This window comes from Chelonia mydas, chromosome 6, assembly GCF_015237465.2.
Source record: "Chelonia mydas isolate rCheMyd1 chromosome 6, rCheMyd1.pri.v2, whole genome shotgun sequence".
Classification (NCBI taxonomy): Eukaryota; Metazoa; Chordata; order Testudines; family Cheloniidae; genus Chelonia; species Chelonia mydas.
Genome location: NC_051246.2, coordinates 41,719,657 through 41,741,951, shown reverse-complemented (window position 1 = coordinate 41,741,951; position 22,295 = coordinate 41,719,657). Strand labels below are relative to the sequence as shown.

The 22,295-nt window shown below is 39.0% G+C and overlaps 1 long non-coding RNA gene across 2 annotated transcripts in view; it reads left to right on the top strand.

Moving 5' to 3' along the window:
• The first annotated feature begins 754 nt into the window (after positions 1-754).
• LOC122466369 overlaps positions 755-22,295 on the top strand; it is a 140,427-nt gene continuing 118,886 nt past the window's right edge. The window contains exons 1-2 of one of the 2 annotated variants that reach the window (XR_006291798.1): positions 755-1,087; positions 20,134-20,240. This is a non-coding gene — a long non-coding RNA (uncharacterized LOC122466369). The remainder of the gene's footprint in view (positions 1,088-20,133; positions 20,241-22,295) is intronic. The other variant, XR_006291797.1, reaches the window with a different exon arrangement.

Below are 22,295 nucleotides of genomic sequence, written 5' to 3'. Positions count from 1 at the left end.
TGGTTTCTGTTAAGAGCTATTTCTGGTTATGAAGATACTGTTAAGGACCACAGCCTATCGCTGAATTTGCAGAAACTACAAAAAGGAAAAATACAAATGTAGAATGTGAGGCCCAGATCCTTACTTGTGCTGTTTGTGTATCTGGCACAGCTGAGAGGGAGTAGTAAGAAAGGGTGGCTTTACCTTGATCATCTGACAGGGACTGGAGACTGTTTGGATCCCTATGAAACTTAGAGCGGGGCTGGGGCCCACAAAAGTGCAGCAAGACTCTGGCCATGTCATCATTCCCAAAGCCACATCCCCTAAAGGATAAGCCAGGAGCTGATGGCATAGGAGCTGCTCAGCTCTCCCTATCCTCAGCTGGTGTATGGCCCCCAAAGTACAATTTGGAGCAGATCCCAGGCTGCTCTAACCTTGGCTGGGGCAGTGAATCAGGGAGCTATAATAGGTTTCTATTTCTCAGCTTCTTCTCTTTTCCCCCTTCTCTTGTGCTGGGTGGCTGTATCAGAATGGGGAGTCTTCCGTTGCTAGGTGCTCCCCTAGGCTCAGACAGAGCCAGTTAAATTCTTGTCTACGCTCCTTGACTCCCACAGCAGCTCTGTACATCAGAATCAAGTTCTTATTAAAATGGTGTGTGGCTTTTTTGAATGTCCCATTCCTTTGATAGAAGTATGAGAAAGGTGCACATAATAAACAGGAAAATGAGCCTCCAAAAGACACAACACACAAACTGGGAAGGGAGGATAAGGAGAGAACAAGATGGGGTGGGGGGAAGGGATTTTTTCTTATAAAACCACCAGCAAAATGGAAGCTCTAACCTCTTCCCCCTGCACTGGCTTCAGCTAATAGAAAGGCAGCAGTCTGAGTTTCTCCAGCTCCTCTGTAGTTTAGGAGCAACCCAAACTGTTACAAGTGGGGGCACAGCTGTGTCTAAATAGAGTCCCAGTTACTTCTAATTGGGATAACTCTGCCTGTGGGAGGTGCCTTCTCTGTAAAAGCTTGGTCCTCCATGTTGATTTTTTTTTAACTCAACCCCAGCTTGTGGCGGAGAAGCAGCTAAATGGAGTGAGAAGAAAAAGGGCTATATGTGGGTAACTTTTTTCTTTTTTTTCTTTCTAGAAAGAGGTTTTATCTGACCATTTGTTTTCCTGCTGGCAAGAGAAAAGGGGTAGGGGAAAAAAGATCAGACAGAAGGGAGATGGTGGGCAACTGTTGGCCCAGAATATCCACTTGCTTCCCCCTCCCCCTCCCCCACTCCGAGCCCAAATAGGGAAGGTGTCATTCATGCATGAATCTCTTTGCTTCTGTGTGGAAGGTGGTTCAGCTACCCTTTCTCTATGGCTTTCCACTTGGATGATGCAGAGTCTCTCTGTGTCCGGGGCCCATGTGGTTGCAATAAGGAGAGTGGTGTGTGGGGGGCACATAGTATCATAGTATATCAGGGTCGGAAGGGACCTCAGGAGGTCATCTAGTTCAACCTCCTGCTTTAAAGCACGGCCAATCCCCAATTTTGCCCTAGATCGCTAAATGGCCCCCTCAAGAATTGAACTCGCAACCCTTGATTTAGTAGGCTGATGCTCAAACCACTGAGCTATTCCACATATCCTGCCTTCTCTTTGTTCTCACATAGACTCCTTGGAAAAAGTACTGCAGTTCTAGGTTTCTTGCAGAAGAAGGGGGGGCCATTGCAGTGAGGGTGAGTCCCTGGTAGCGAAACCTTACTAGAGCCATGTTATCTGTGAGGCTGGGTCACTGATGTCCTGAGCTGGTGTGGAGAGACACAGCCTATATGTGGATGGCTCTGGCTCCCTATAGCACTTCTAGAATCCATCAGGTTTGGGGCCAGGCCCTGAGATCTTTCTTGCATGGGACTAATCCTGCCCTCTTGCTCCACCCTGATGGGATGATGTGGAATCATTGCTGAAAGCAATTTAGGAGTTTCCATCCTGGATCAGAGCAGCAGTCCCCTTCCTCCAGTATCCTGTCACCAACACTTCTGATACTAGCTGCTTCAGAAGAAAATGCAAGATACTCTGTAATAGATAGTTATAGAAAGCTTCCTCTTAAACCCCTAGTAACTAGAACCAGACTTATGCCCTAAAACATGAGGATTTATGTCCTTTTCTAAACTCCAGTCTTTGAAATAATATACTGTTATAACCTGATCCTCTTGTTATCCTTATGAATGTTGAATCTTTTTTAGACTTGTGTAGAGCTCTTGGCCTCTATATCTATAGAGAGGAAGGATGGTCCCCTGGGCAGGGAGTTATCTTGCTCCTCACTCTTTCTTTTTGGCCAGTGAATATTCAAGTATTTATTCAAAGTGGAACAGCTTTAGCTGGAGAGATTGAGCTGAGCCATCTCACCCCAGAATAATGTATAGCTGGTGTTTAGGATGCTCATTTGGGAGCGGCGAGATATGAGTTCAAGTCCCTACTCAAAAATGGAAATTCAAAACTGGGTGTCTCACAACCCAGGAAAGTGCCATAACCAATGGACTAAACGTTATACAGGGGGATTGACCCTACCCCGCTTTTCTGAAGCTGCCTGAAATGGACTCTTCTAGCTTGCTGACGAGTTCCAAATATTTTTTGCTGACCTTTTGGTTTGTTAGCTGTACTGAAAAAATCAATTATTTGCCAAGCTGTGGTTGTGAGGATAAATGTATTAAAGGTTGTGAGGTGCTCCTATATTACAATAACTGGAGCCATATAAGTACCTGAGATAGACTGATCTTGCTGCAATGAATCCCACATGCTAGTTGTATGGAAAAAGTATTTCTTTATCTGTTTTGATTTTTTTCACCATTGAATTTCAGCAAATGTCCCCTTGTTTTATAAGAATAGGCCCTATCTGCCTTCTCTTTAGCTTTCATTATTTTGTATACTTGTATTAAAACCCCTATTATTCATCTCCTTCCGGACGTAAGGAGTGTTTAAAAAAAAAAAAATAAAATCCTTGTTCACATTTCCTCTCCAAAGATTTTAACATGGAAGGGGATGATCTAGCCCGTTGATATTAAATGTATAGACTCCATACTGTGTGTTTAGTGCATTGTGAAATGCACACTGTAATAATACTTATAATATGTTTTTGTACAGATTCTAAACATTAATATAGGTATACAACATGAAGACTTTGGCTAGACCTTAGCTGAAGCGCTTAGCTGCTGCTGCTAGGTTGTCTTGATACAAAAGCATTTGAAATGTAGGATGTACTTTATAACAGGCTTCAACTATTATTATTATTACCTGCTGTTCTAAGAGTGTCAGACAATAACAAATTCAGCAGAGTCTGTTCCTTTTTTTTGTCTGTGCTCCCATCCACCTGTACGCTTTTGTTGGTGTTGTAGAAGAGGTTGTGAAGTGCAGTAAAACTCTTTTGAACACACTAGCTCCCAGGGGGCATTTCCTTTCAGATGTATAGTTTTATGGCTGGTCCTTAAAAGAAACTATCTTATATGATTTGTCTGACTATTGTTTTGAGTCTAATTCAGTGACAAATCTGCAAGAGACAATAGCACAGCAAGCACATACTGTAACCCTTAGTATGGAAGATTACAGTACAGTCTGTCATATTGAATAATGAGCCTAACATTATCCAAATGGTAATTATGAATGTCATTTTTAAGTAGAATAATGTCTGATTAATAGCAGCAAAAAGTAAAAAAAAATACTGGAAACGGGCAATACAGTGCCTATTGCTTTCTTTCACCAGTGAGCACTCTGGAGGCCTAGCCCATTTCTGCAGGACTGGACTCTTTAAAAGTTACCTTTCACAAAAACTAACACCATATGAAAATTGCTGTGATGACAGCTCTGATGGGTAAAATACTTTTTTCTGCCACTGAGTAAGTGCAGTGTAGACAGGAGCAGTGCTTGCTTCCCTATACCACTTAAATGAAATGCTTTAACCTTGGCCTTGAGGGACCCTCTTTGGGTTTAAAAGAGTTCATTCCCAGGTCTATTCCATTTTTTGGAGTCCATTAAAACTGCCCACAAGAGAGCTAGTTGCTGTCTCAATGGACTCGAGGCAACTGAACAAATGTGAGCTGGTTACTACTCTTGCTCACTGACCTAGGAGGAGATTTTCAAAAGTGCCTCAGTGACTTAGGGGAGAAATTGTCAAAGGCAGAAAGGGCAATTAGGAGCCCAACTCCCAACCATACCCATAATGTGGAAGAGGACAGCAGGTGGGAGATTGTTTTCAGATGAGGCTGGGTTGGAGTCAGGGTATCATCAGGATAACTTTAATAGTGAATGTCAGTGGGAATTAGGCTTCCAAGTCATGCAGACACTTTTGAAAAATGTTACCCTGGTACTGGATTCACACCAGTAACATAAATGTGCAAGAATCTATATCACCTTATCAACCCAATTCCCCAAAATAGACTCTTGCTTTACTTAGTGGTGCTAGAGCTTTCAGGTTTTTGGTAGAGTGTTTGTTTATTTTTGTTTCATTTAATAGAAATATGTTCAAGAAAACTACAAAGTGTAGCTGTTGTGTTTTGTCCTTGCCATACTAAGTTGCTCTTCAAAGAAACTTCCTTGCTAAAACTATTTGTTTTTTTTTAAGCTGCGTGTGGCTGGCAGTGACAATGTTATTGTGGGCACCCCTGTGTGATCAATTTGGCTCACAGCTGCAGTTAGTGCCAATAGTAATTATAGGGGCTAATGGGATTAGTTTCACTGGTGATGTGGCAAGTTTAGATTGTTGAGGCCCTGTAAACCTATGGGATACTATAGTATGGGTGCCAATTGGGATCACAGGAGGTAAAGGAGCAAATCTGAGGGAAGATAAAATAAAGGAAGAGTGTAATCATTTGGTAAAATCTTCTCTTAGTCAACAGCCATTTAGTATGTTTCATATATCCATTATGAGACTAAAAGGAGCCACAAAGATAAGATTCCTTTGCCTTCTTGCCCTGCCCCATCTCAGTCCCGTGAAGGAAATCTGATTTGTATCAACTGAAATAATTACCAACCAGCGGGGCCATCTGGGAGAAACCAAAACTCAAGGCAACTCCCATCTTTTCACATGCTGTGTATTTATACCTACCTTTATTTTCTACTCCGTGCATCTGATGAAGTGGGTTTTAGCCCACGAAAGCATATGCCCAAATAAATTTGTTAGTCTCTAATGTGCCACAAGAACTCCTCATTGTTTTCACAGAGGAGAGTGAACTGCTTTCTATCGTGCTATTGGTGTTTTTCTTCCTTGATTCAGTTAGTTAATTACAGTGTTGATTGCAGAGGCACACTCTCTTCTCTGCTCACTAATCCTGAATGTGTTCTCTGTTTAATTTCTTGCTTTGAAGAAAATAAAGGTGGTGGTGGTGGGTAACATGTCTGTTTCCCTCTCACTTTCTTGGACTGGTGAGAAAAGTGAGATGAATTCAAGTCAAAGCTGAGAACTCTTGTCAACTTTAATTTGCCATCTGAGAATGATATGATTTACACAGAATAAATGAGTGAAGTAGTTGGGGTGGGAGGTGGGGAAGGAGATGACAATTTACATGAGTTTATTCATACATTGTAAAACATTCTAAATTAAAAAGACAATGTGTTCATTTGACTGTTATAGCAGGAATGAAATGTATAAAAAACAGAAAAAAAGTTTTAAATGTATGGGGTTTCACATACCCATAATGTATCTAACTTAGAAATGGAACCTATTGTAAAAGGGTCTTGTTTGTATCACAAAATATGAACACAGAGCACTTGGAACAACATACTAGAGACCTTTATTGTGTATATATTGTACACGGCTTATTGTTTCTGCCTTGGAAACCTTTTCTCACACATCCACCTTCTGTCTTTTGTCTCATTTTTGCTTCTCTGTTTTCAGCAAGCTCTCTCCTATGTCAGTTACTTGGCTTTCTTCATTACCGTTTCCAGGCCTTCTGTCAATCCCTTCATCTCTGCTGTTTCTCTCAAGATGTTTAAATTAATCTGTAACTCAAAGGATAAAAGAAATGGATAAAAATGTTCTCAAATCACTGCTGAAGGCAAGAGAGGAAGCCCTCCCCGCATGATAACAGGGCTCCAGAGGGACAGAGAATGTACTTAGCCTGTGTTATATATGATATAGAAACAGCATGTATGTAACTTATTTCACAGTGATTTTCTGTGGGAAGCTACTGGTACTAAGTAGTACTTGGTCTGTCTAATTTTCATGTTGTTTAATGTTAATGAGTCTCTAATCTACAGACCCAACCCTCCATTCATTGCATATGAGTGACTCCTATCAAAACCAATGGGAAGAATGTGGGAGTGTGTGGGGCAGGTGGGAGCCCCTTTGAATGGGGGGGATGGAGGGTGAATGAGGGGAGCTACTGAGATTTGGCAGGGAGCTGGCTCCAAGCTGGGACGGAGGATCCAGGGGTTCCTACCTTCTCCCCAGTCCAATACTGGGCCCCCATGGTGGCCACTCTGGCCCTCTGGGTCCTGTTCTCACCTCCACCGCTCTGGTTCTGCTGTCCCTGGAAGGATGACAAATTTACACACAGAATCTGGATCAAAGTGACACAAGGCTAAAAATCCAATGTTAATGTTGGGCATGCACAAAAGAGTCATATGATCTTACATTTGTAACTGAAATTTTCAGAGTGGTTGAACTTCTTGGACAACCCGCTGCTGTGTTCCCAATAGGGATACCACTGCCCAGGTTTTCCAAGGATTGTCCTGTTTTTGAGGTAGCTGTCCTGGGAAATCTGTAAGGGTGCTCAGTGCACACTACCAGCTGTCCACTTGTATGGGATTACGATCATCCCAGATGTCCTGGTTTTATGTATCTCACAGGTGGCAACTCTATTCCCCAGCGGTTACATGTTTAGATGCCCCTACCCTTGCTGGGTGTTGTAGCTCGGCCAGACATTTTAGTTTAAGCCCTATTTCGCACAGACCCTGAGTCTTTCCTGCACTGCATTATACACATGTCCTATAAGCTTATGCTTTAGAGATCTCTAAAACGTTCATTGCCTAAATATAAAATGGTTCAAAGTACTAGGTATATGTAGTTACTGAAAAGAATTTGCAATTTGCTGCTGTTCTCTGTGTGAGGATAGGCCTTGAACACTAGGTACTGTAAAAGGAGCAGAAAAGCTTAAACTACGTGGCTTACCATTGTGAGGTCATGGAATCATGTTTTCTAGTCATGGCGAATTGTGTTTGAGATATCTTAGTTTGAGCCCTGTTTCACAGAGACCCCCTGAGTGTCTCACTGCTCTGCAGAACCAGTGTTTGTACTATTTGCAGTAAGAAAGAATCCTGTGCCTTCAAAGAACTGGATCTGTGTTTGAAGTGCATTACTTCTTACAGTGTCTAGGAATTGCAGCTAACTTTGAGCTCTGTTGGGCTGCCACAAAAGAGAGCATTATCCTTTTCGAATGTGTGGGGGGGAATTCTTCAATCCGTTACACCGGTGCAAATGCATTGTTGTCCAGGGCTGTAAGTTGCAAGCTAAACAAGTGGGGGTGTAGTGCACTGTAAGTGCTGCAGCTCCAGGGTGAGCCATGTCTCTCTTTGGTGGAAACGGAGGAATTAGCTCTCTGCCAGATGTCCCCTTTATCCAGCAGCACTGCTCATGCTGATTTCTCCTTTTGGCAGGTTGGGGAGTGGTAAATCATCAGACTGGCCCCAGTCATGGAGAAGCACAATGCCCAAGGTTTCATGTTGGCAGAGTGCCGACCAGAGGGAGAGTTCATTGATTTTTATGTTTTTAGCTCCCATTTCTGGGAGCTAAGTCACTTCCCAGGAGAGGGGATGCTTTTAGGTCCAGTTAGGTTATAATTCTAGCTTTTCATAAAACAAACTTTTCCAAAGCCTAACATCATGTTTCCATAATTTTTTATTTTGTTTAATTTTCATTGGAAACCGTTTATTTTTGAAGAAATAACGTTCCTCTGCAGTGTCTGCAACATTGCAATCTTCTGCCTAATGTAGAGAATCAAACAATGAAACTGATTAGAAACAGGGTGAGATGAACCTTGAAAACAGTCAAAATGGGATGAAATATAAGGAAAAGTTACCTTCCCTCCTGCACTGTGCTGCTGGGGAAGGAATTCTTTTATTATTTGCTCTGTTTGTATTGTAGTAATGCCTAAAGGCCCTGTTAGTAGCAGGTCCCATTCTTCTAAGCACGGTACAAACATACAGGAAGTAATGGTCCCTCCCCTGAACAGCTTACAGTCAATTCTGACCTTTTGAATAGTCAGGCAGGGACAAGTTGGGCCCACAATCCGTTTCCATGTAGGTTATATTCCTTGGCAGACTCTTAAGCTTCTGTCCTGCAATCACTTAAGTACACGGTTAACCTTAAGAAAGTGAAAAGAAAAGGAGTACTTGTGGCACCTTAGAGACTAACAAATGTATTTGAGCATAAGCATCCAATGAAGTGAGCTGTAGCTCACAAAAGCTTATGCTCAAATTCATTTGTTAGTCTCTAAGGTGCCACAAGTACTCCTTTTCTTTTTGCGAATACAGACTAACGCGGCTGCTACTTTGAGACCTTTAAGAAAGTGGTAAGTCTTGTTAAAGCCAATATATTTAAAAAAAGACTGTTTAGTAACTGGGACTACTTGTGTGCTTAAAGTTAAGCACATACTTAAGTTCATCCCTATTCAAGGAAGCCCTTAAGTAGGTCTATAAAATGTACTTATGGGTTTTCCTGAACAGGGATAGAGTTGAGCACGTTGTTCAGTGCTTTCATGAATTAGGGCCCTTGTCCATGTGTGTTAGAATGAATGAAAGATACCGGGTTCAATTTAAGAAGGTTAAGCAGAGTTCCATAAACAAACTACCTATATGGTGGAAAGGAAATGTTTAAAATCTGCTTTATCCATCATTTAAGTAACGAAAGGTAAGGAAAACAGTCTACTTAAAAGTACAAATTTTAACTTGGTAGTGTCCTTTTACAATTTTCTTTCGCTCTTTAGAAGGAAGTAAGTTAATTCTTGGGCCTGTCAGGTTGGTAGTGTCTCTTTAACATTGTTTTGACATATGCCCTGTCTTGCAAAGACTTCATTGATTAACATATGCTTAACTTTGTCCTTGATGGGACTACTCACTGTGTAAAGATAAGCACAGGCATAAACAGGATGGATTGCTTTAAAATCAAATCAGTTTGAATCATGGATTTTAATTTATATCAGCAAGCAGGAAATTATTTAAAGAATTGATTTAGATCTTGTTTTGTATTTGTACTTTTTTGTTTTCTAACGAAAAGTTAATTATAATTGGTTGGCATAAGCATTGAAACATGCGGATTTGCAGTTTATACTAAATTTGGGAACTTCTTTTTGCTAACCTGGAGGATACCCTATAGCTATGCTCATTTCATTAAACACTTATATAACTTAACAAACATTTTATTTAGATTCTTATTTTTTATTAGGTTAGAAAATGTTCTTTACTAGATTCTTTTTTACTCAATTCAATTAAAAATGTAAAAAAACCCAAAATTTTAAAATAGTTTTTATTAGTTAAGTAAAACTACCTGAAATGTGCCAGATATATTTATTTTTTAAAAGTTTTGATATACTACTTCTGTTTAATAAATAAATGAATGTAACTTGTAGCTAGGGAATTGAGGGATTGAAAATCTGGCCCATGTTGACCAGAAACAAAGATATTGAAATCAGTAGGAGTTAAAACCAATGGGAGTTAGGTGCCTGCCCGGATCAGGTGCTTTTGAAAATCCCACTAGCCATCTATGGTTTAGGTGCCTAAATAGTTTGATATTCTGACCCTGTGTCCTTCAGGTTTTTAGAATTAGTAGATCTCATCTTCTCCCACCTAGCTTGTATTCATAGATGGGAAGAAAAAAAAGTAGGAAAGTTTGTTTTCTCACTTCCAATTGCTTTCTCAACTTTGAATGAACTAGCGCAAATGAAGAAAATATCCTTTCTGCACCTGCTAGGTACACTGAAAGTAATTAAGGGCAAAAGTTTTTCTGCACAAAAGAAACTGAAAGTACATGTATCTGGGAAAAAACAGAAATACCTGCATTCACTCTATTGTAAATACAGGGTACTGAAAAGAATATAGGTACTTTGCAGTACATGACACCATGATATGTTTATAAAGCTTGAGTTGGCCTCCAAAGTTGGATGTTTTCTCTGATTTTGTAAAGAACTGAAAAAGCAGTACCCTTTTGCTCACTGAAAATTGAGGTATGCTCATTTATGCAGCATGTTTTTTTATTTATTAAAATTATTTTAATTAGGGCTGTCAAGCGATTAAAAATTAATTGCTATAAATTGCACTGTTAACAATAGAATACCATTTATTTTAAATATTTTTGGATGTTTACTACATTTTCAAATATATTTCAATTACAACACAGAATACAAAGTGTACAGTGCTCACTTTATATTTATTTTTGATTACAAATATTTGCACTGTAAAAAACAAATTTTCAATTCATCTCATACAAGTATTGTAGTGTAATCTCTTTATCATGAAAGTTGAACTTTACAAATGTAGAATTATGTACAAAAAAACTGCATTCAAAAATAAAACAATGTAAAATTTTAGAGACTGCAAGTCCACTCAGTCCTACTTCTTGGTCAGCCAATCACTCAGACAAAGAAGGTTGGTTAAAATTTTCAGGAGATAATGCTGGCTGCTTCTTGTTCACAATGTTACCTGAAAGTGAGAATAGGCATTCGCATGGCACTGTTGTAGCTGGCATTGCAAGATATTTATGTTCCAGATGTGCTAAAGATTCATATTTCCCTTCATGCTTCAACCACCATTCCAGAGGACATGCATCCATGCTGATGACGGGTTCTGCTTGATAACGATCCAAAGCAGTGCAGACTGAAGCATGTTTATTTTCATCATCTGAGTCAGATGCCACCAGCAGAAGGTTCATTTTCTTTTTTGGTGGTTAGGGGTTTTGTAGTTTCCGCATCAGATTGTTGCTCTTTTAAGACTTCTAAAAGCATGCTCCACACCTTGTTCCCCTCAGATTCTGGACAGCACTTCAGATTCTTAAACCTTGGGTCAAGTTATGTAGCTATTTTTAGAAATCTCACATTTGTACCTTCTTTGCGTTGATGTCAAATCTGCTGTGAAAGTGTTCTTAAAACAAACATGTGCTGGGTCATCATCCGAGACTGCTATAACATGAAATATATGCAGAATGCGGGTAAAACAGAGCAGGGGACTTACAATTCTCCCCCCAAGGAGTTCAGTCACAAATTTAATTGACGCATTTTTTTTTTAACAAGCACCATCAGCATGGAAACATGTCCTTTGGAATGGTGGCCAAAGCATGAAAGGGGCACACGAATGTTTAGCATATCTGCCATGTAAATACCTTGCAATGTCGGCTACAAAAGTGCCATGCGAATGCCTGTTCTCACTTTCAGGTGACATTGTAAATTTGTAATTTGTTTGTCTTAGCGATTGGCAGAATAAGAAGTAGGACAGAGTGGACTTGTAGGTCTAAAGTTTTACATTTTTATTTTTGAATTCAGTTTTTTTGTACATAATTCTACATTTGTAAGTTCAACTTTCATGATAAAGAGATTTCACTACAGTGCTTGTATTAGACTTATTGAAAAATATTGTTTCTTTTGTTTATCATTTTTACAATTCATATATTTGTAATAAAAATAATAACATAAAGTGCACTTTGTGTTCTGTGTTGTAATTTAAATCAATATTGAAAATGCAGAAGAACATCCAAAAACATTGAATAAATTTCAATTGGTATTCTATTGTTATAAATCTGATTAATCGCGATTAATTTTTTGAGTTAATCGCGTGAGTTAACTGCAATTAATTGACAGCCCTAACTTTAATCAATTATTGTAAGTTTTAGGTCTTATAATTTCTAATTCAATTTAATTTTTGACATCTTATAACAGTTTTATTTTTTAAAAAAATATGTAGTTTTAAATAAAAATCTGATTTATATTTTAAAACATTTTTATCCATACAGAGCATGGTTTTTGTGAGATCAGGCCCCCATGGTGTTTTCCTTTGTTTTCATGTTATGAAAACCTGCCACATCTCATTCTTTTCTTTAAAAGTGTCATTGTGTTATGGGGAAAAACGTCCACCCCAAATTTATAAACCTTCATAATTTCTTCATGTATTACTTGATCAACTCAAGCAAAAACAAGTCCTTTCAGTTGCAAAATACCCCTTTCCATTTAAAATACTTTTTTGACCTATTATCACCAAAAGAGCAAGATGGAATTTCTAAATGCATACATTAAAAAATTCCATTAGAGCCGTCAGTGAAACAGCTATAGGAATGTGAAGGGTTTAGAAAGCAGCACAATCCAGATAGGATTTACAGTTGTTGTTAAGCAAAATAAGCACTCACCTTTCCTGTCAACAGACTTGCGTTGCTGACATTTTGTCGGGTCATTTTGTCATCCCTCTTGCTGGGTTTGAAATGTTATAATACATGTTTTCTAAAAGTATACAAACATCACTAAAAAAGTTTACAAAAAATAACTGATTAGAAAAGTTAAACATAGCACATTTTAACTGGCAGGTTTATTTTGGATATTTATTTATAGTAGATATATATCCAATTATTCTGTAGTTTACACTATTTTATAACATTCTTAGAAAAAGAGAGTAAAAAAAACAACAACACATTTTACTGGGCCAGGTGATCACTACAAGGCTGTTTTAGAACTTGCTCTGAACCAGGATTATTTACTCTAGTAAATGTAAGTATCATATAGGCAAAAACATTCTGTAGTAAACTACAATTTACCATTTCATTCTTGTATTTACAGGTCATGGGCAGGGATTGGCTTGCTTTGGGTTCCCTCTAGAAACTGAAATATGTGTAAGCAACCTATTGTGTCTAAGCACCTACTGTATAATGCATTGGTGTAAGCTTGGTGATTATAATACTGGATCTACAGTGACAGGCAGAGTAGTTTTATTATCATTCTAATACTCCAGTGAATTTTATGGTGGCACACATTTTATCATCTGATGCTGACATTAAACTTTGTTGTTCAGAAATACACTATCTACAGTATATCTGCTCTCTAATCCCAAATCCAAATGATAAAAAACCCAATTTGGTTTTGTCTGTATTAATAAGAAATGAGAATCATGAATGAGAAACTGAAAAGACTAGAAAGTGTAATTGCACATTTTTGATAGAGCTCCCCACCTTCTGTCCATTCAGAGTCCAGAATAAAGGTGGGTGAAATTTTTTGGCTGTACCTTTTTTGTGTGAAAAATGCAGATCTGATGTTACTGACATACTTTGCGAATTCATGTTGATTTTGCTGAATTGTTTAGAAAACAACATTCTTAAAAATGTTTTGTTGTAATATTTTAGAAATAAGCTTATTAGTAGGCTGGGGATAGTAAACCCTGTGTGATGGGTTATATGGTGGGAACCCTGTAAATGCCTGGACCCACTTCAGTGCCTGGTATGTGAGGATTTGGGAGCCAGGGCAGATGGAGCCAGTGTTCAGTTAATGAAGTTGTAGCCTGCCTTTAAATCCATTCCTGTGTCTGTCCTCATTCAGCTGTGTCTCTTGATCCAGGGTGATAGAAATAGAATAATCAGCATCATGTTACCAGTAAAAATACATTTCTGTATAACTGCATCTTTTTTTATTATTGGGCTGTCGTCAGTGTGCACTGTGCTGTACAAAACACAGAGGAAGATTATGGTTCCTGCTACAAGGAACATAAAATTTAGGGGCCCGAGTCTATAGCTCTTCTTTGGACAAAACACCTGTTGAACTGTGGAAGTGGAAACTTAAGTTAGACAGACAATACAGTTTAGGCACACATCTGTTGAGGTTCTTGTCTGGCATCCATCACTGTAGTATGGGAGCACCTCTCAAAACAGAACTAATGCAAAGCAAGGCTCAGGCCGTGTACTAGATTTCTCTCTCTTCTCTTGGAGGTTGCCAGACATTTTTAATTTAGTAGATGTGTGTTCCTCCCTTCCCCCTGCCCCACTTCTCTATCTTCCATTCTTGTTGCTGTTATGGGGAAAGTAGGCTGAAGAATGTTAAGCCTTGCATGTTGTTCTAAGGGTCATGGGGATGATGTCTTGTCTGGAAGGCAGAGATCCATAAGATCAGGTCAGTTGTCAAGCAAGCTATTTCTCCCACTCTCTCAGGTTTGACTTTCAAGGCTGACAGTCTCACCATTCCTATTGAATGTCACTTTTGAGGGAAGCCTTGGTCCCTTCGTGAAAGATAAGGAGTACTTGTGGTGCCTTAGAAACTAACAAATTTATTTGAGCATAAGCTTTCGTGAGCTACAGATTGGATGAAGTGAGCTGTAGCTCACGAAAGCTTATGCTCAAATAAATTTGTTAGTTTCTAAGGCGCCACAAGTACTCATTATCTTTTTGCGGATACAGACTAACACAGCTGCTACTCTGAAACCTATCATTAGTGAAAGGTGTTTTTTTCAGTGACTTGGTTCAGTGCCATGACAGGCCTTAAAGTTAAGTCCATGCTCTTGAAATTTAACATTTTTATGAAATGTATCCGTATTTCTGAAAAGCTGAGCTCTGGGATTATGTGACCTTGGTGACTGATTGGGATCGGTGTGGTTAGGTCATTCATTATTAGGTAGTAGGAGTCACGGTCTTCCTGGTGGTTACAGAGTGCATGGTAGTTTTCCATCTTGAAAGGAGGCTTTAACCCTTTGGATAACCTGGTGATGATCAGAAATCCCAAAGTAGTGCAAATATTACAATTTTGTAGATAATATACACTTCTTTCTTTGGATTAATGTTGAAAGGGCTTATTTTCCCTTGTTTTGTGAGAGTGTTATACTTGACACTTGTTCACTTTTCTGGTAAAATGTTACTTTAAAAAGATTTTACTTTAAAGAGATTTCTTTGGTCAGCTGTGTGAGCTTTCCTAAATGACTTCTTTATACAATCTTCTGATGCATAGGTGCTGGGACTTGGGGTGCTCCCACACCCCCCGGCTTGAAGTGGTTTCCATTACATACAGAGTTTGCAGCATCCCCACTATAAAAATTGTTCCAGTACTCCTGTTCTGATGTTAAACTTATTATTACTGTCTGATCAAATCCCTCTTAGTACAGAATAATTGCAACCACTCATGCGGACTCATCTGCCTTCCAGAGTTACAACTAATAGTGTAAAAAGAAAAGGAGGACTTGTGGCACCTTAGAGACTAACCAATTTATTTGAGCATAAGCTTTCGTGAGCTACAGCTCACTTCATCGGATGTATACATGCATACAGTATGCATCCGATGAAGTGAGCTGTAGCTCACAAAAGCTTATGCTCAAATAAATTGGTTAGTCTCTACGGTGCCACAAGTCCTCTTTTTCTTTTTGCGAATACAGACTAACACGGCTGTTACTCTGAAACTAATAGTGTAGATATTGACTGTGGCTTAATTGATTCTTAATTATACTGTACTGTAGCTGCTTTTAACCAATGATGCTCATACCATAATGCACTAAGGATTCAAAAAATAACAGCTATAACAAAGAAAACACTCTCAACAGAATGTACTGAATAAGTGAAACACAAGGCACTTAGATTCAGTTAAATCTTTTCTGAAATATATTACTTCCAACATTAATGTATGTGTTTTTTGGCTTATTACTCCCTATAGAATTCGTAAGAGGTATGTATGCTATGCGAAGGTTTCTTGAATATGAGATCTTGAATTCAGGCACAAAAGGAATATTTCTATTTAAAATAGAAAAAAAAATCCAGCAGCTAGTATTTCTATTCTAAAATGATGAGAGTTTGATTGTTTACATTTTAAAACATTTCTTTCTTGAAGAACAAGTTCTGTTGGTTTAATTTCAAAACCAAAAAATCAAGAATGTATGTTCTAAAGGTTTTTCTTTTCTTATGCATAAATATTTAAGATAACTGCATATCAAGCACAATGATGGTCTTTGTTCTAGCTTGACTCAAGCTTTTTTAGTAAATGTGAACTTTTATTCTATTATTCTTATAGAAGTCCTGCCAGCACACCTTTCATGATAGTCTTTCTGAGAATTACATTACAGAGATTTTGGAATGACTTAATCAAAATGAATATTCATTTATTCCAGGCTTAATATATTTTTAAGTGAAGCTATAATAGTCAGTGTCACACTTGCTTTATATTAGGAGATTTCCATTCTTTCTTTACCCACCACAGAATCCTGCTCATTAGATATGAGACAGTCAAAATATCTGTGCTGCTACCACCACTGTCTTCCCTTTCCCCTGATGCTTTTGCATTCAAACCTTTAAACATAGGATGCTTTTAAACAGTGGAAAACTTCCGAATCTAAAAGTACATATAAATTTCTCCATTAGGTATTCAAAAATTTAATTTAAAAAAAAAAAGGCTTGAGTGTCTTGTGGACCCGGAACTGATCTTCACACAGATGTTGGAAATAGAGTAGAGAAGTGTTCCATAATTCTCCACTTCTAGATATTGACTGAAATAGTATTTTTCACTTCCCTACACTTCTGAATTCTTTGCCTTTCTTCAAAGCTGCATGGAGGATTAACTTTAGGCTGAATTATGTAGTCACAGGCAACCTATCACTTCATGTGTCTAAACAGAGCAAACTCCCAGCAAATTCTTTGCTTCTTTTAACAATTTCTTTAGCAGACGAGTGGATTACGGAAGATAGACTCTTTAGGTTTGTCTAGACTAAACATAAAGGTTAAGATTAGGTCATTATAAGCCTCAGCGTTTTTCGTAGTGTGGATACCACTTAACACCTTTTATTGCAAGTTAGCTGGTCAAGATCACCTGTAAACACAAGGGAAAAGATCGTGTTCAGGCCTGGGTTAGCTAACGCACACTAGCTAACCCCAACCGACTCTCAGTTTCTCTTACTTATCTTGACATACTCTTTATGTATTTAATTGATATAACCAGCACCATTTTCCTAGATTGACAAACATAAGCACTGTGCTGTTGATTTTTAAAAGCCATTTAAAGATCTGTAGCAGTGCTAAGTATTGTTTGTTCAGAGCCTGATCCAAAGTCAATAGAAATCAATGGGAGTGTTTCCATCAACATCAGTGGGCATAGGATCAGTACTTTGTGCTGTTTGTCTGGGTAAGACTCCTGTGGCATATTAAGTCATAACAGCAGAGCCTGCGCTTGCTCAGTCCAGGTTGATATGGAACCTACAGAGCTGAGATATGGGGTACTGGCTACAATCATCATTCTATAGGAACAACAAAAAAAGTGATATCAAAACCCTTATACAGCTGCTTTGTGATTCCAGGATTTTAATCAAAACCCAAGCCATAGGGAGCCTTGAAGTTTAGAATGAGCTAAAATAGTAAACTGGACTATACAGTCCAAACCAATCCAAGAAATCAAAAACCAACAATGTAAAGCTAGCCCGTCAATATTTAAAATATATACATGGTCATGTCTCCTGTGTAATCTAATTTCTACCTGGAATATGTAATTAGAGAATTTTTAATATATTTTCAGTTGTACTGATACAGAAGAGAGGGAGTAACTAAGAAAGGGGAAGGGAGTCAGGATTTCTGGGTTGTTCTGTATTTGGCTCTGCAACTGAATAATAATACTTAGCCCAGTTATCACTTTGTATTTTCAAAAAACTTAAAAAATAAAATAAGGCTCTGTAAAGATTTTTTGTGTGTCATTTTGGCCAAATCAGTGCTCTCTGTGAAAGTTTCCCAACTATAAATAGCATGTCTGCAAAGTGCTTCAATCTTCTTGAATGAAAAGTGATTCATACTTGCAAAACCTTATTAGAGTTATAGTTATATGAAGGCTTCCATATGAGGAGAGATTAAAAAGATTAGGGCTGTTCAACTTAGAAAAGAGACAGTGGGGGGATATGATGAAGGTCTATAAAACCATGAATGGTGTAGAAAAGTGAATAGGGTAGTGTTATTTACACTTTCCCAAAGGACAAAAACCAGCAGTCACCCAGTGAAATTAATAAGCAGCAGATGTAATACAAACTAGAGTAAGTACTTTTTCACACAGTGCACAATTAATCTGTGGAACTCACTGCCAGGGGATGTTGTGAAGGCCAACAGTATAACTGGGCTCAAAAAAGAATTAGATAAATCCGATAGGTCCATCAGTAGCTATTAGCTAAGATGGTCAGGGATGTAACCCCATGCTCGGAGCAGCCCTAAAACTCTAAGTGTCAGAAGCTGGGAGGAGAAAACATTGGATGGATCTCTCCAAATGGCTCTGTTCTGTACGCTCCTCCTGAAGCTCTGGTATTGGCCACTGTTGGAGACAGGATTCTGGGCTAGACGGACCATTGTTCTGACCCAGAATGACATTTCTTGTGCCATTTTTGTTGGTCATAGAAGAGAGAGTGCCAAGTCCTAACAGAAACACCTTGTGTTCTGTCAGAGTTGCTGTAGGGTGAATTATTAACTGTACGCATCCACAACAGTAGAATCTGAATAGCAAGTGACATTTTCAAGGGTGCCTACTATTATCAATTCAACTGCACAGTGATTGATGCAGCCGGTGGTACTCATTTAATTGCTGAACACAGCAGGCTTAAGTTTGCCGTTGTGACACACTCTATATGATTTTATAAAAGTATGCTGAATATAATGTAACTAAAATATACTTCATGCAAAAGGTCTCTTGTAAGGTATCATTACAAAGCTTATAATCTACTGAGTGTGGTCATCCTATTTGTATAAATGTATCACTCTTGTATCTGAAACTAGAAATATGAAATATAACTCTGAGGGCCTATTGTAGTTATGCAAAGTGTGGGCCATTAATGGTGGTTTGGAATCTCGATGGCTCCCATCAACCAGGACAACTGACTGTGGATGGCTCTGTTTGCAGGCAGGCCTTCCTGTGAGTCAGGCTGGGAGGAATGAAGGCTTGGGGTCTCGCAGGAAATGTGACCATGTCAGCTGGTACTGAAACCCATCTTAAACCTGGTGCTTTTCCATTGTGGGGGGACCCAGAGAGACAAAAGATTCCCGCCTTGTGCCAAAGCCATATAAGGGGGTGGAACAGAACAAGGGAGGGAGCCATCATGAGGAATCCCCTAGCTACCACCTGAGCTGGAACAAGGGTTGTACCAGGGGAAAGGATCGTGCCCAGACTAGGAAGGTGTCCAGTCTGTGAAAGAAACTTATTGAAACATCTCTAAGGGTGAGATTAAATCTGTATTCAGTTTTTATTACTGTTCTAGACTTGGGTGTTTTGTTTTATTTTGCTTGGTAATTCACTTTGTTCTGTCTGTTACTACTTGGAACCACTTAAATCCTACTTTCTGTATTTAATAAAATCAGTTTTTACTTATTATTTAACCCAGAGTATTTATTAATACTTGGGGGGGGGGGGATGGGGAGAGGGGCAAACAGCTGTGCATATCTCTCTATCAGTGTTATAGAGGTGAACAATTTGAGTTTACCCTTCATAAGCTTTATACAGGGTAAAACGGATTTATTTAGGGTTTGGGTCCCATTGGGAGTTGGGCATCTGAATGTCAAAGACAGGAACACTTCTGTAAGCTGCTTTCAGTTAAGCCTACAGCTGTTAGGGGACGTGGTTCAGACCTGGGTCTGGGTTTGCAGCAGGCTAGCGGGTCTGGCTCAAACCAGGCAGGGCACTGAAATCCTAAGCTGGCTGGGCAGGAAAGCAGGAGCAGTAGTAGTCTTGGCACATTACGTGGCAGCTCCCGAGGGTTTCTGTGATCCAACCATCACAGCAGTATTGATCCAGTTTTGGTCAAGGCAGAAGACAGAGGTGGGGGAGTTAGTCCTAAAGTTATTGCTCATTCAAATGTGATGTGAAGTGAAAAAAATCTGTTCGCTCTAGTATTACATATGGTATTTTTGCAGAATAGTCCAAATAAGGACAGTAAGGGGCATTTCAGTAAGTATACATTTATAAGTAGAGCAGAGGTTGGTTTGTCACTGAAACAAATTCCAAGATAAAAAAATCGGATATCTTCCATAAGAAGTCAGTCTTTGTTACCTCATCTGTGGTGGGGAAGTAGGTATGCTATGCATTCCAACTCAAAGAGCACAGTTGAAAAAAAATTGCCTGCCTGTTGCAACTAGAGCTCTGAGTTTCCACCCTGCAGGTGCAGTATAGAATGGTGACTTCAAGGAGTTGGTTAGAATTTCTAAACTTTTTGTTCTCCTTTTTGGCAGGCCCACAAAGATGAACAATTTCTGGCTGCCACCTGATGGACATGGCAGCAAAGCATAAGAAAGGATGTCACATCTCACTGCTGCACAGCACTGGAGACTAAAGACAGGTCAGTCTTTTCCTCCGCCAGATATTGTTTCACTTTTTTTTCTTTCTGTTTCTTGGATCATGGGCACATTTGCATGACTTGATTGGAACGTTCACATCGTTGTGGGCCTGACTCTCGGATCTGTGCCAGTGCAATGCCACAGAGGCAGTTTTGAATGGACAAAACTAAGAGAGCAAGGTGGAGAATCAGATCCAGTTTCACTAGGTGGTGCTGCAGAGTAGATTTATGTTGGGTTAGTGCAAACCGTAACCCTTAGTTATGGTTCAAGGGGGGTGGTTATCTTTGATTTAGCTGTTTTATGTGACTGTTAACCTAAAATGGTTTGGATAGTAGTCCTCTCTTCTTGGCCGCATACCCATTGGTATAAGTACTTTTTGATGTGTGATTTGAGGGTGGATGAAACAAGGCAGAAAATGTGAAAGAAGACTTAAAATCAACTTCTGAGGATCTCTTCATTTGGTCACAGAAAGAAGAGAGCACCCAGGGCTTGGGGCTGAGATGAGTTACAGGTTTTAGGAACTAACACGTTCTAGACAGACAGACAGGGTGTCATTCCCCAGAGCCTTGCACCTTGTGGCATCATTTTACAACTGTGAAAAGTGAACATAAAGAGCTACCAAATCAAAGTGGCAGCGTTTCACATCATTCTTGCAGAGGTGTAAATTATGACACCATGTACAATTCCGTGGAGAACAATTTGTCCAGACTGCAAACGGAACTGAGTAAACTCTTAAACTAGGAAATGGCACAATGTGTGTGATGTGCTGGCCTAATTTGGCTCCAGCAATGTGGCCTGGTGGATGAAGCACTGGATTGGGACTCAGGAGACCTGGGTTCTATTGCTGGCCCTGCCAATGGCCTGCTAGGTGACCTTGGGCAAGTAATTTCTTCTCCGTGCCTCAGTTTCCCCTCTGTAAAATGGGGATAATGATACTAACCTCCGCTGTAAAATGCTTTGAGATGAACTGATGAAAAGTGTTATATAACTAATAAAAAGCTAGCTAATGTTGTTGGTAGTAGTGGTAATAGTAATATATATGTATTAACCAGAGGATTTTGATATTCCCAGAAAACCTGGCACATTCTAAGTTGAAATACCTTGGTCTGGAATGCTGTATCTTTAATTCTTTTTCTTTTCAACTCTTTGCCAATTATGATTATTTAAAGTTCAGCATTCCTTGTGAACATCTGGTTTTTATTAACAAAAGGTAATGTATGTTCTACCAGAAAATTGTAAACCAGCCTTACAATGTTATCAAAATATATTTCCTCGGGTACAAAATCTGCTTTCCGGTGATGAGTTTTTTCATCATGATCATCGTCAACACCACAATGTCAAACAAACAAAATTACTACCCTGGGAACAGTAGTATGAAAAATTTTGCATGGCTACGTTAAATCCAGGAGAAATACAATGCAAATTGGTAGCAATGGGTTGTATTTGCTAAATGACTATATAGAATAAGATTATGAGAAACACCCAGTATAGGCCAATTCCACTCATGCTACTGTTCAGTGGTGGGTGTGAAGACTCCAGCAACATGCATGCTGGGATGTTACAGTAAGCAGGAATTTGTAATTGTGGTGGGGAAGGGTTTCAGCTTCACAGAGCTGAAAAAAAGGCAAAATAAATTGCTGATGTGCTGAAATGCCTCCTGTTGTTTATCCTGTTTATTTAGGACACTTACTTATTTTTTTTTTAATAAAGAAGATTTGTAGACCATCTTCTAACTGTGATACATTCCAAGTCGTAGTTTTAATAATGACCATTTTAAGCCATGTATTATCCATCCCCAATGTTTATAACAGGCAGGTGTGCTATTAAATAGCTATAAATTGCCTTGAATTGAAAGCCTTTTTTTTTTTTTTTTTTTTTTGGATCAAGAAAGAATCGACCCAAACTAGCTAGTCCCTTAGCATTTCATGCCATAGTTATGTTTGTTTTGTTGCCAAGGTAATTCTGCTATACTATGTCAACTCTGCATCTTTCTGTTGCATTATTGCAGCTGTAACAACTAAGAAGTGCAGCTAGTAAATTAAGGTTGTCAATCATAT